The following is a 12,845-nucleotide window of genomic DNA, read 5'->3' as shown; positions in this document are numbered from 1 at the left end:
TTTCCTCTGTCTGAATTCCCCCTTATTCTCTCTGATAATTTTTGTTTTGGGAGCACAGTGGGTGTGCATTTGGGATGCTGTCCTGTGAGCTGCTTTAATCAAACCGGGGGGTGGCAATGGAACTTTTGACTGGCTTATTTTTCTCTCATTGACTGTTCAGAAAAGTTGGCTGGATTGGGAGTGAATTTTTGCTTTCTCCTCACTAGGAATTCAGAAGATCAGCTTGGACAAAAACGTTCTGCTGTAGTGTGGGACCACTGCAGACAACAATTCTATGGTAACCCCACATCCATGATAGACTGACTCAGGAAAATAAATCATTCACTTTCCATTCTTACATGCAAAGGAAGCAGAGTAATAAGGAACAACATTAATGAAATATAAGGTGGAAGAGCTGGAGTTGCCCTCTGTCAAGGGATTAATACTGTACAAGTTTTCTCTTGTTGCTAGATGTGGTATTGGATAAAATGCCGTGTTTTTTTCATTTGACGTTTAATTATTACTCTTTTTTTTTGTCTGAATCTGCCCAGAATTACAACATACTGCAGGTAAAACCATATATGCAACTTATTTTACACAAATCAGCATTTTTTCTTCCTTGCATTGCTCCTGTAGAACAAACACTTCTGAGTGAGCTAGTTTCTTCCCTTTCTTGTGCATAACATTCTCTGAGCTGCCTGAAAACCTCTATCAACTGTGATTGCTATCAGCAGAAGATACACCCATCAGATCACAGACTTTGTAGCCTTCCATCACCTTCTGCTTTTGTGGTCTTTAAAACCCACCACCCCTAGAGCACAGCTGGAGGCCTAATTTAATTTATGATTTTCAAAAAGAAGCCATTGGTTCAATCCAGCTTGCTTCATACAATACAAATTGTAAAGCCAAGGCTGTATGCTCCTGGTTACCACAACATGAGACCATGCACTTACACCAGCCCATCTGGCTATCTATTGTACTTTGTAAGCATGAGCCTAAATGAAGTGTTTCTGCTTGTGGGTAGCATGCTTTAAACGATGAAAATACCAGGTTGTCCTTCACCAAACTGATATTACATTAAAACTTTATGATAGCAAGCAAACTCATGCTGACAGGCACTGTCTAACAACAGTCTGTCATTCACCATAATTAGGAGCTTGTGATAAATTTGATGTTCTGCTCTTAGTGTGTATATCCCTTTTAAATGTACTTGCTTTCCTTTTAATATTTAGTCATCTTTAGATATCATTATTCATTGTGTTCGGACAAGGAAAATAGAGAACATAAACAGAAAAACATATTTAAGTCTTCTGTGAAGTATCACACTGAGAACATATCAAAGAAAGCATGCAACAATTAAAGGACACATATCCCAGAGAAAAAATACAACTTTTAAATAATTTTGGGTTAGTGTTACAAAAGGTTTATATCCTTTTTTTAGGATAGAACTGAATAATTTGATAAATTTTTCAAATAGTTTGTATAAATATTTATATATAAGAGAGATTCCACCCCACCAGAAGGTATCAGAGGTTTTGACCTACATTCTTTGATACTGACCTACCTGGGACACATTCCTTGGAAAGAGCAGTATTAGTTATCTATTAGTTTAAGGGGTGCTAGTAAGCATAACCCAGAAACTGTATCGTCATCATCATGATTTAGGATGGCATTTTTATGGGAAGAATAAAGTAGGTGAAAATACTTTATAGACTTATTATCAAGTACCAAATAGAAAAGGGAAGGGAAGGGAAGGGAAGGGAAGGGAAGGGAAGGGAAGGGAAGGGAAGGGAAGGGAAGGGAAGGGAAGGGAAGGGAAGGGAAGGGAAGGGAAGGGAAGGGAAGGGAAGGGAAGGGAAGGGAAGGGAAGGGAAGGGAAGGGAAGGGAAGGGAAGGGAAGGGAAGGGAAGGGAAGGGAAGGGAAGGGAAGGGAAGGGAAGGAAAGGAAAGGAAAGGAAAGGAAAGGAAAGGAAAGGAAAGGAAAGGAAAGGAAAGGAAAGGAAAGGAAAGGAAAGGAAAGGAAAGGAAAGGAAAGGAAAGGAAAGGAAAGGAAAGGAAAGGAAAGGAAAGGAAAGGAAAGGAAAGGAAAGGAAAGGAAAGGAAAGGAAAGGAAAGGAAAGGAAAGGAAAGGAAAGGAAAGGAAAGGAAAAGAAAGGAAAAGAAAGGAAAAGAAAGGAAAAGAAAGGAAAAGAAAGGAAAAGAAAAGAGAAAAAGAGAAAAAGAGGGAAAAAGAGAAAAAGAAAGAAAAAGAAAAAAGAGAGAAAGAGAGAAAAAGAGAGAGAGAAGGAGAGAAAGAGAGAAAAAGAGAGAAAGAGAGAAAAAGAAAGAAAGAGAGAAAGAAAGAGAAAGAAAGAAAGAAAGAAAGAAAGAAAGAAAGAAAGAAAGAAAAGAAAGAAAGAAAGAGAAAGAAAAAGAAAGAAAGAGAAAGAAAGAAAGAAAGAAAGAAAAAGAAGGAAAGAAAGAAAGAAAGAAAGAAAGAAAGAAAGAAAGAAAGAAAGAAAGAAAGAAAGAAAGAAAGAAAGAAAAAGAAAGAAATAAAGAAAGAAAAAGAAAGAAAATTTTAAAAGTTATGTATACCCAATCTACAAAAGCTGAAGAATCTGGCTTGTGAGGGAGACACAAATCCCTAGTCTGTTGGGATCCAATCTTTGTAGACTCAATTTTCATGCTGGATTAACTCCTGATGATGACTTCAAAAGGACAAGGTTTTCACCTCAACTGTTCAAAGCAAAACTGAAAAGAAAAAAGCCCACACAAGACTCCCCAACCTGTTTTTTGATGTGGAATGTGCAGCACAGGATGACTGGGACTCGCTGAGCAGCTCTGATCCTCTAATCTACATTGTTCAAGAAAATGACTTTGAAATGCATTTTGTGGTGTAGAATATTTTGTGGTGCAAATGATTATGTAACCCAATGTAACCTTTCATATAATTTAACATGTAATCATCAGGTTCTGTACAACGAAAATCTAGCCAAAATGTGCGGAATAATGTCTTGTTTACAGCATCATATAGATTTGCAGAGAGATGTCTGATGTGTACTCCATGTATTTTTCAAGTGTAGACAGCTTTAGGGATAACTTAGCTACATATGTTATACCAATATATTTTTATTCTTATATGTCTCATTCTAAAGCTTTTGTGTACTTCAAGCTTTTTGTGTTTTAATTTTCTTGTCACGTTTAAAGCAATATATCAAGCTGAGCTTCATATTTAAGCCCAGACATGGAACAGCTGCATCTTTATGTTTTGACTAGGAAACATTAGGCTCTGCACCAAAAGCTGACTAAAATATTTTCAAAATAGAGTGCTTGTTACAGGAGAGCAAACTACAACAACAACAAATAATCACATTTCCTATCTTTCAACAAAATAGAGGTAGTAATGATTCTTCTAATGGTAAGGTGATAATTGTCATGTAATGTTATATCATCTTTGCTTGAAGGTGCTTTTTATTTTCATTTTTAGCAGCTTTTTGAAAGGTTACACAACCTATAAATTAGGTATTATACAAAGTTGGGGTAAGCAACCCAAACTCAACACTGAGCCAGGCACTAGAAAGTTCATTTCATTTCAGGAGAATATAACTGAAGCTTCCAGCAAGAAATCAAATGGATACCTAAGGATGAAAGGTGATGATAATCTTGAAGATTAAATGAAGAATTGTTTCAGAACACAATTCCCCTTTTTCTAATGAAATGACAAACTTATTTCCACTTTGGAAAGTGCTTTTGATGAGGTTCTGCATTTGAGGGCAATGTCTGTGTGTAAAGGGCAAGTGTTGTGGAATAAAAGTTGGTTCAGAAAATTACAGACCGAATGAGGAAAAACAAATGAGTAGTTTTAAATGGGTCCAGAGAACAGTAAATAATAAGGAATCAGAAAAACAAATATTTTTTCATTTAAATGCTAATATCACCTTTGCCTTCTAGAAATAAAGAAAATTAATAGGAACGACATGAATGTACTTAGATCAAGCTCAACAACAAGCTCAAGCAGGATATTCACCATTTTGTAACCAAATGGGACATTTCACAGCTATGTAATTTTTCAGCTATTTGTGCTGAACTGAACAATAACTAAACAGCGTCCCACAGTTATATCTGTTACCAGTTTCCTCTAGTCCATGACCCCAGAATGAAGCTGAAACATCCAGGAGTATAGAGAGGGAAAGAACAGCGTTCCTATGAATTAGACCCTTCAGCTCAAAGATGTGTGATTTGGTATGAGTCAAACACGCCAAACTCCAAGCCCAGCTGCATGTCCTTTCTCACTCAGTAGCTTGTGCTGTGGGTATTCAGGTGTCTCTTCATCAAAATGATGGTGTGGATGCAAAAAACATCCTTGTTCAGAACAGATGTAATAAAATACATTGATCTGAGGCGACATAAATCTTGATAACTTTTATGAAATCTCTCCCAGACTTTTGCACCTGGGTTACTTGTCATCTGCACTCGATTTAAACACACTGGTACAGTTAGAGCAATATGCTTTCCATCCTCCCTGAGTCTCACAACAGCACGCAGACATGGTGCTAAAAGCTGTCTTTCAAATGATTTCTGTTCAGGTGTGAGAAAGAAGAAGAGTTTGGGAGCTGAGGGTAGCTGTAGGAGAGGGAAAAGAAAAATTGAGAGCTGAGGGTTTGTGTGTCGCCATATTGGTGAGGAATTGAACTAAAATATTTGTAAATTATTACCAGTTTTCATGTATTTAACACTAATTCTCTTTTCAAGCCTATATAAATTTACCATTTGTTCTGCAAATTAAGCAAATTCCCTGTTTTAGGATTTACAGAAATAAGCCTTTATATACAGGCCTTGACAGAACCAGGTAAACAGACTCATTGCTCAGATGTGAAACATGCTATCTCACAGTACATCAACCACAGCAACACTTGGCTTCTCACTTACTAGGTCTGAGCCCATTCACAGATACACAGAAGCAAATGCAGGGATCCTGTACTCTCTGCTGGCACAAGGCAGGTGAGAGGGAAAAGGCTAGAAAGAAAAGGAAAAGGTCGGCAAAAGAGGTAAAGATCACTTTTAACATGCCCTCCTTTTTCTTTTCTCTCTTAATTTTTTGAGTCTGCTCTCTAGTAAACATGAAAATTAGGCTATGTAAGCCTTTCTTCTGACCTGGTATTGGAGATCTTGCTGTATTTCATTACAAAATGTGATGCTATGTCACAAAACACTCTCTCTGTTGTCAGAAAGAGCTTAAACTGCAAGCCAGAAGAATGCACAAAAGAACATTTGAATCCTCTCACAGACTACATTCAATTAAAAAAAATTAAGTACCCATTTATCCAAGAAGACCTATCAACCCAAAGCATTCAAAGCTTGTTAATAAAAATGTACTGATAGGAAATTAAAACTATGGCATAAAAAATTTTTAACAGTGATCCCAAATTCACTGTAATGCTGTTTAGTGAAACTTCTATGCGGTTAGAGGAGCCTTCAAAGTGACAGCATCGCATTTCTAGCACATAAGAAATTGAGTCCCAAATTCCTGCTGTGTCTTCTGTGATGCCTCAGTGTACCGTCTGCATGAGAAAGAGCTCATTATGTCCCACGTGATCAGAGATGCCCAGCAGAGATAAAAGTCTAAATCATTTGTTCTCTTTAAAATAATTTATTCATAGGTAGGAATATGAAAATGTGCCCTTTATGGAGTTTATCTGTATCTATAGCAAACACAACTTAAATCAATTCTTCGTCTCCAGGACCGGCAAAGTTTGACTAAGGCATTAGGGATTTTTTATTAACTTCCATTAATTCAGCAGTCCTACCACTTTAATAACAAATAAAAATGGATGGCTAAGAAGTTTCATCTTATTAAAAGCTGTGAGTGATTACAATTAAACATGCCTTACATATCTTAAGATATATTATACATTCTAATAAAAGTCTGGGGTTATAAAGAAGTATGTGAAGTTTATTAGGCTGTTGACTAGTGGTCACATATAGCACATCATTTCTGTGGTAGGAGGAACACACTATGATTGTTTCTCTTGCAGCTCTAATTTTATTTTTGCCATTTCTATAGAATCCTCAGATATCCCACTGCAATTAAATTTTAATTAGATGAACAAATAAGATGATGAAAGTAATTTTTTCATAGCATTCAATGAATTGCCTACATATTACATTCTACTATTTGAAAAAGCATTAAAATCTGTATGGGTTACAAATCTCTGCAAAACCCTTGTATTTCTGCTCATTTTCAATTCAGACAACTCTAATTTTCCATTAATCTAACCTATTTTAAGTAAGTGTCTCAACTACGTAGTGTCACTCCTTACCTACTTTTATTTAAATAAAAAATTCTAGTCCAAAATTTTAGTAGCCTAAATTTCAGGACCAGTCCATATTTAACACATGAGAAATAAATTAAAATAGTCTAGAATCAGACCATATAACCTTTTAAAAGTGAGAAATAATGCATAAAAGATGTGGGGAGAAAATACCAGACTACACCATTTAATATAAAACAATGAATTAGGAAGAGGGGGAAAAAAAAGAATATATATCAGATGATGTAAAAAAAAATGGATCCAGTATGCTACTAATACAACAATGAAGAAAGCATGCACACAATGCTACACCATTGAAAAGCTGAGTCAAGATAAGCCTGCTTTATGTGTCATTTAGAATGAATAGGCTATATTAATATACAGTCCATATTTTAAAATTACCTCTAAGATAAAATGAATAATTCTTTTGCTGCACAAACCAAACTCCTTTATCTGCGCAATAAAACCAGAGTACTGAGTTAGTTAAAAATAAAGCTCCTTAGCACAGATAAAAATTCAATGAAGAAAAATCATCTCTCCTGTGATGAAATATGGAAAATAAATTATGTTAGTTGCTTTTGCTCCTTGCTAGAATGACATTTATAAAAGCATAACTTAATTTTGGGAAGAGATTTGTTACATTTCAAAACCTCATGCAAGTTCATCAAGCGTGAAGCCTCACAAATGTTAGGTGCTAAATATTGCTAAAAAGCAACTCAGCCCCTTCTTCTGCATCAGTTTTCTGCAGGCATCCAGTTTAAGATGGCTTCTTACCTTCCACATGTATATGCAGAATTTGAATAGAATAATCAGCTTTGACTGGTCAAAATGGTCTACTGACATACTCATCCTCTCTGAGGCAGAAGGAACAAAAAAAGTCCATTACTTTTAAAATAACATCCAATTTACTCTGGTTCTCACAGAGAATCTAAATGTATCACCCCATAATTTTCAATCAGAATATACAAACAGTTCCACATTTAAGACAATTGAGGGGTTTTCTTTTCCAGGGTGGCTTTTTTAATGACCTTTTCTTTTTGACGCTGGAAAGAGTAATGAAAATACCTCAAATCCAAAGAAGTTTAAGACTGCATTTTCTTTAAAAAAAAGATAACATTTTTCCTCCAAATCTTTATTAAAAAAAGAGTAAGAAAGGTCTCTCATTTAAGAAACTGTAATCAAAACTGGTAATAAAAATCATACATTGTTTAAATATTAGCAATTTTCCCTCTAAATATGAAAAATAAAAGGCAATCTATGAAATAGTCTAGTAATTTCTTATTGACAAGAATACAGAACTAGATCTATGAGGTTATTTCTTGAGGCATAAAGATACTACAAAGACCAGAGAACTGGGAATAGTGGTCTAGCAGAAGATACTACAGGTAATGGTACGTACAGCCCATGTCACAGCTGGTGCTTGTGCCTCACTGGAAAACTGAGCACAGCCTAACTACATATTTGTATTTACAATTATTATTCCACCAGAAGGCTTCATGGGAAGTGCTGGAGTTTGATTGCTATTAACTCATGGGACTTTACATGTTTTCTTTCTCTCCAGGTCATCAAAGGACTGCTGTTGGAAACTGAGATTGTGTGTATAATTTCCTCTTATTTTGTGATGACTGGATAGCCTAAAAACTAATTTTCAACCATTACATTTTGAACTCTCAGTTTAATCTCATTGCTGCACCAATCAAGTTTTAATTACATACTTTCATCCTTTCAAGAAATACAATTTTTAAGAAGTTCATTAGATTATTTTTTTTTTTATTATGTGAAAAAGAAATACATTGATTACTCAGTCAATGTTGAACCTCAAATGTATTATAATAAAACCTTTGCTGTCTGATTTTTCTTCACACTATGAGAAACAGTTTGAAACTAAATAATGGGACAAAGAAATGTGTTTTATTTTTGGTTTTGATGGAACAAGTGACAGGCCTGATCCATTGTATTTGACAGTTTATATCCCCATAGCCTGAGCTGAAATTCCAGTTAGGATTGAACAGATTTATCTGGATTCCCCAGACTCGTCTTTACCTTGGTGATACTGGTCTGTGACAATAAGTTGAGTTTCTCTTTTGAAACAGACAGTGAACCTGGCTGATGCCTTTCCCTTCATTGCTGCTGGGAGAAAAGCTCATGATTGTATAGCACAAATCTACCTCCACCAGTGAATGGAGTGAAAACACATCAAGAAGCAAAAGGGTGTCTCTCCTCAAGGCTGTTGCCTTCTATTCAAGGTGCCAGCAGTCCAGGGCAGCAGAAGACAGCCTCAAAGGGTCAATCCAAGTTAGCAGGCTCAGCCCAAACATTACAACATTTCTGTACGAAGCACTTAACAGTCTTGCAGCACCCCAGGCCATCATTTAGGAGCTCTTTTCTGCTCCACAATCAGAGGATGGTGCAGTATGTCACTATGGCATTACTTCCAGACAGGAGTGAGTAGGCAGTGGACAGGAGGGAACATCATGTCCCAGTGGCTTTGACGACTGGATCTCCCCTTGCCTCCAGGGAAACCTAGCCATCAAGTCTATGTGTGCTGTACTCCCTTAATACCAAATAGTAAGGTGCAATGCAGGAATATAAACAAATTATATGTATTAAACAAAAGAAAAAGAAAAGAAAAACCAGAAAGGTTGGAACAGATAGTCCTGGAAGTCTTCTTCGTGCATGGTATTCTATGGCTCTGAGATTGAAATAATGGACAAGACAGTCATGGATCACTAAGTCACCCTGATCACCACCAGACCCAAGGGAATATAAAACAGTTTGTGTGAAGTATTCGGAATATATATAGTGGTCAAATTCAGACGAAACAGAGCCTATATAGAATCAAAATTCAGATGTAAAAACCAGGTAAATAAAATCACAGAATTATGTTATGTATTGTTTCAGTAAATATGGGCAGTGGCATTTACTAATTTTTCCCCTTAATTTTTGTCACAGCATTTGTGGATAAATGTGCCTGACTATGGCATTGCTTATAATAAATATTAGGAATTATATGACGTCAGGTATTTTACCTTGAAGTTTAGTAGTCGCGTGCACTCAACAATTGTATGTTTCTAGAGTAGTAAACCAAAAACATTTTTAAGGCCACCTTTAAGATCTCTGAAAGTAAAATTGAAGGCAACAAAGCAACAAACCTCCCCAACAACTTCGAAAATTGCACCCAAGCCCTTCTCATCCTCTCCTCTTCCTTTCTGTCAATACTAGTACAGAGCTAGTGGGGGAAAAAAAAAATACAATGGGATACTGTTGTAATAAACATCACAGCACATTATTTTGAGAGAACAGGGAAATGCAAAGCAGCAAAATGTTATTACTCAGTTTAGGACTTTATGTTTTAATTTTAATGACTGCTGTTCTTGTTTAAAGATTCACGGACTTTTCAATAACTCTGAACTGCCAGATCCTCATCTTTAAGTTCCCTTTTATCAGATTTCCAGCACTGCAGTGCTCCCTAGAGTTACATGGATGAACTAGTTCGGTTCTGGCCTGATGCTTGACCAATACTCCAGGATATCCCAGGGCAAACCTCCCTGGATGCTCAGACATCCAATGTAAAGAGAAGTATCCAAGGTTCTCCATAGTTCAGACATAGGTAGCTGACTTCTTTAATATTTGCATGTTTCTTGTAACTTACCTACTATGATAACATTGGAAAACTTCCTACACAACCTATTCTCTTAAGTTTTTTTTGTCTCTTTGATGTCTATCACATTCTGTTTACAAAGATACTGACATTTTCCTTTTCTGAAGTTATTTCAGTTTCCAGACTACTTCCAGTGACAAACTCTATCAAGTGATTCTTCCACTATGCACATGGAATACCCATGGCTGAAGATAGAGGCTACTATTAAGCTTCATGAATTATGGTAGCAGATGTTTCTTTTACCATATTTTTTACCAATTTTTTACGCGTTAATACAAAAAAGTAAAACTTCAGCTTTGGCAGCAAAACCACATTTTCTTTATTTTAGTATTTACATTATTTTAATGGAAAATAGGGGGAGAAGTACATTTTATGTATAATATTTTTCTTAGATCTATACCTAATATCTCAAATAATCTTTTATGTTGATTTATTCAAATTTTTGGAAAATGCGTCTCTCTCTCATTTCCATTCATACCATTATAAAATTAGAAAACAAATGCAGTCATTAGAATTAATATCAACAAATTGATGAAGTGCATAACAAATGCAGGATAGCACTGCTAGAACGCTGCTTTAGGAAGACCATTTATTATGAAACCCTATAGTTAATAATGATCTTATTTAACAGCAATTATTTTCTCCAAGTAGCAACATGGTCTTTTTTGCACATCAGTGTAATGTAAGAGGAAGGAAAGTTTCATGGTTTTCAAAAAGGCCTAAGGATATTCCACTTGGAAAGACAATTCTAAACCTAAAGAGGCCTAAACCTCTTATCTTTCAAAGTCTTACCTTTAATGTGGAATATTTCTGGAGATTTTGCATTTTAAGTTTCTAAATCCACTTTATGGTCTTTTTCTATTGCAAAATATTACTTTTTAGTTTTAATAGGAAAAGTTTTTCTGACAATGGTTAGTTAAAACAACAATGACAACAACTTATTTTCTGTTGATCAGCTCTTGTCCCAGGTAAGTATTACTGGAAGAAGCAGCCTCATCTAAAAAAATCCATAGGGAAATTCACATTTCCGTCTAGACTGTAGCAATTTATTGTGAAGTTCAACTTTTCGAAGTTTTCTACCCTCTTCTCTGCACCAACCCTCCTAAAATGATGATCACAAACATCTTCAGTGTCTCTATCTTTCACAGTAAAACTGAACTTCCTTGATAATGGACTCTGATAAGACATTTGAGATATCAGATCCTGAGTGTGTCACAAAACTCCTCAGATCAGTACTCAGCTCTCCTGGTTAATTTAATTTTTTAAACTTTCCCTTTCTGCCCTTTAGAAGTGTTGGGCAAAACCCAAAAGTTTCACATTCTTTTTTTTTCCCTAAATCTTTCTTTTAATGATATTCTTTTTCCCTTGCAGCAGATGCCGAAGACAAGCAGGCAGCAGACTGACTAGAAGTATTTGAGGTCGGGTTGAGTAACTATTTCTAAGACCCAGTTCATAGTGCTTAAACACACATTCAAATCCTATTAAAATCAAGAGTTTACTTCAGTTAAACAGGACGTGAGCAAAGCAACTTTTTCTGATGAAAAATAAGGCCATGTTTTGTATGAGCAGGATGCACTGTGATGGGCATCTCCCCACTGCTTGTGACAGAACTGAGCCACCAGATTCATATTCAAACCTAGAGCAAAATATCATGATGATGTTCTTTCTTCCAGGTTAAATCAGTCTGTGGTACTTTAGCCTGTTTAAGTTAGTATTTGAAAAGTGCAGAAGGATTCCTTAGGCAGCTCAATAATTTGAGGGTCAGCCCTTGTGAAGCTGCATCTGGAGCACTGGGAGCAGTTCTGGGCTATTCATTCCAAGAGAGACATGGAGCTCCCGGAGCAGGTCCAGCAAATGGCTATGAAGATGATGGAAGGACTCGAGCATCTCTCTTATGAGGAAAGACTGAGGGAGCTGGGGCAGTCCAGGCTTAAGAAATGATGACTGAGAGGGGACCTCACCATCTGAGAAGAGGGTGCCAAAAGGGTGGACCAGGCTCTGCTCAGTGCAATAGGACAATAGGCAGTGGGCAGAAACAGATGCACATGAAGTTCCACCTGAGGAAGAACTACTTTACTGTGCGGGTGATCATGCACTGGAATAGATCACCCAGAGAGGCTGTAGAGATATTCTCACTGGAGATATCCCAGAACCGTCTGGACGCAATCCTGTACAATGTGCTCTAGGATGACCCTGTTTGAGCAGGGAGGTTGGACCAGATGACCTACTGTAGTCTCTTCAAACCTTACGAGTTCTGTGATCATAGAAATATCAGCGAGCATCAGGACCCTCTGGAACAAATCCAAAGGAGGCCTCCAAGATGATGAAATGTCTGGAGCACTTCTCCTACGAAGACAGTCTGAGAGAGCTGGGGCTGTTCAGCCTGGGAAAAGGCTCTGGGGAGACCTTGAAGCACCTTCCATTACCTAAAGGGACCATGAGAGAGCTGGAGAGGGACTTTTTACAGGGGCATATAGCAATAGGACAAGGGGGAACAGCTTTAAACTGAAAGAGGGCAGGTTTAGGTTAGATATTAGGAAGGAATGCTTCGCAGTGAGGGGGGTGAGTCACTTCAACAGGTTGCCCAGAGAAGCTGTGGGTGCCACATCCCTGGAAGTGTTCAATGACAGCCTGGATGGGACCTTGAGCAACCTGGTCTATTGGAAGTTGTCCCTGCCTATGGAAGCCAGGTGGGATCTAAGGTTCCTTCCAATCCAGACCATCCTGTAATTCTGTGATTTTGCAATTGAAGCAGAAACTTTCTTGTACAATGTTGAACTCTGCAGTCAAATTAGGAAAATCACTCTTAAGTCCTTTATAGTACACTGTGGTTTTGGGGCGTAAATTTCAGAAATATGGAAAGGGCACCACTTCAACACCAAAATCCTCAGATAATTGTTAGTCAATTATGA

Source organism: Corvus hawaiiensis, chromosome 5 (assembly GCF_020740725.1).
Source record: "Corvus hawaiiensis isolate bCorHaw1 chromosome 5, bCorHaw1.pri.cur, whole genome shotgun sequence".
Classification (NCBI taxonomy): Eukaryota; Metazoa; Chordata; class Aves; order Passeriformes; family Corvidae; genus Corvus; species Corvus hawaiiensis.
This window is presented reverse-complemented; position numbering follows the sequence as displayed.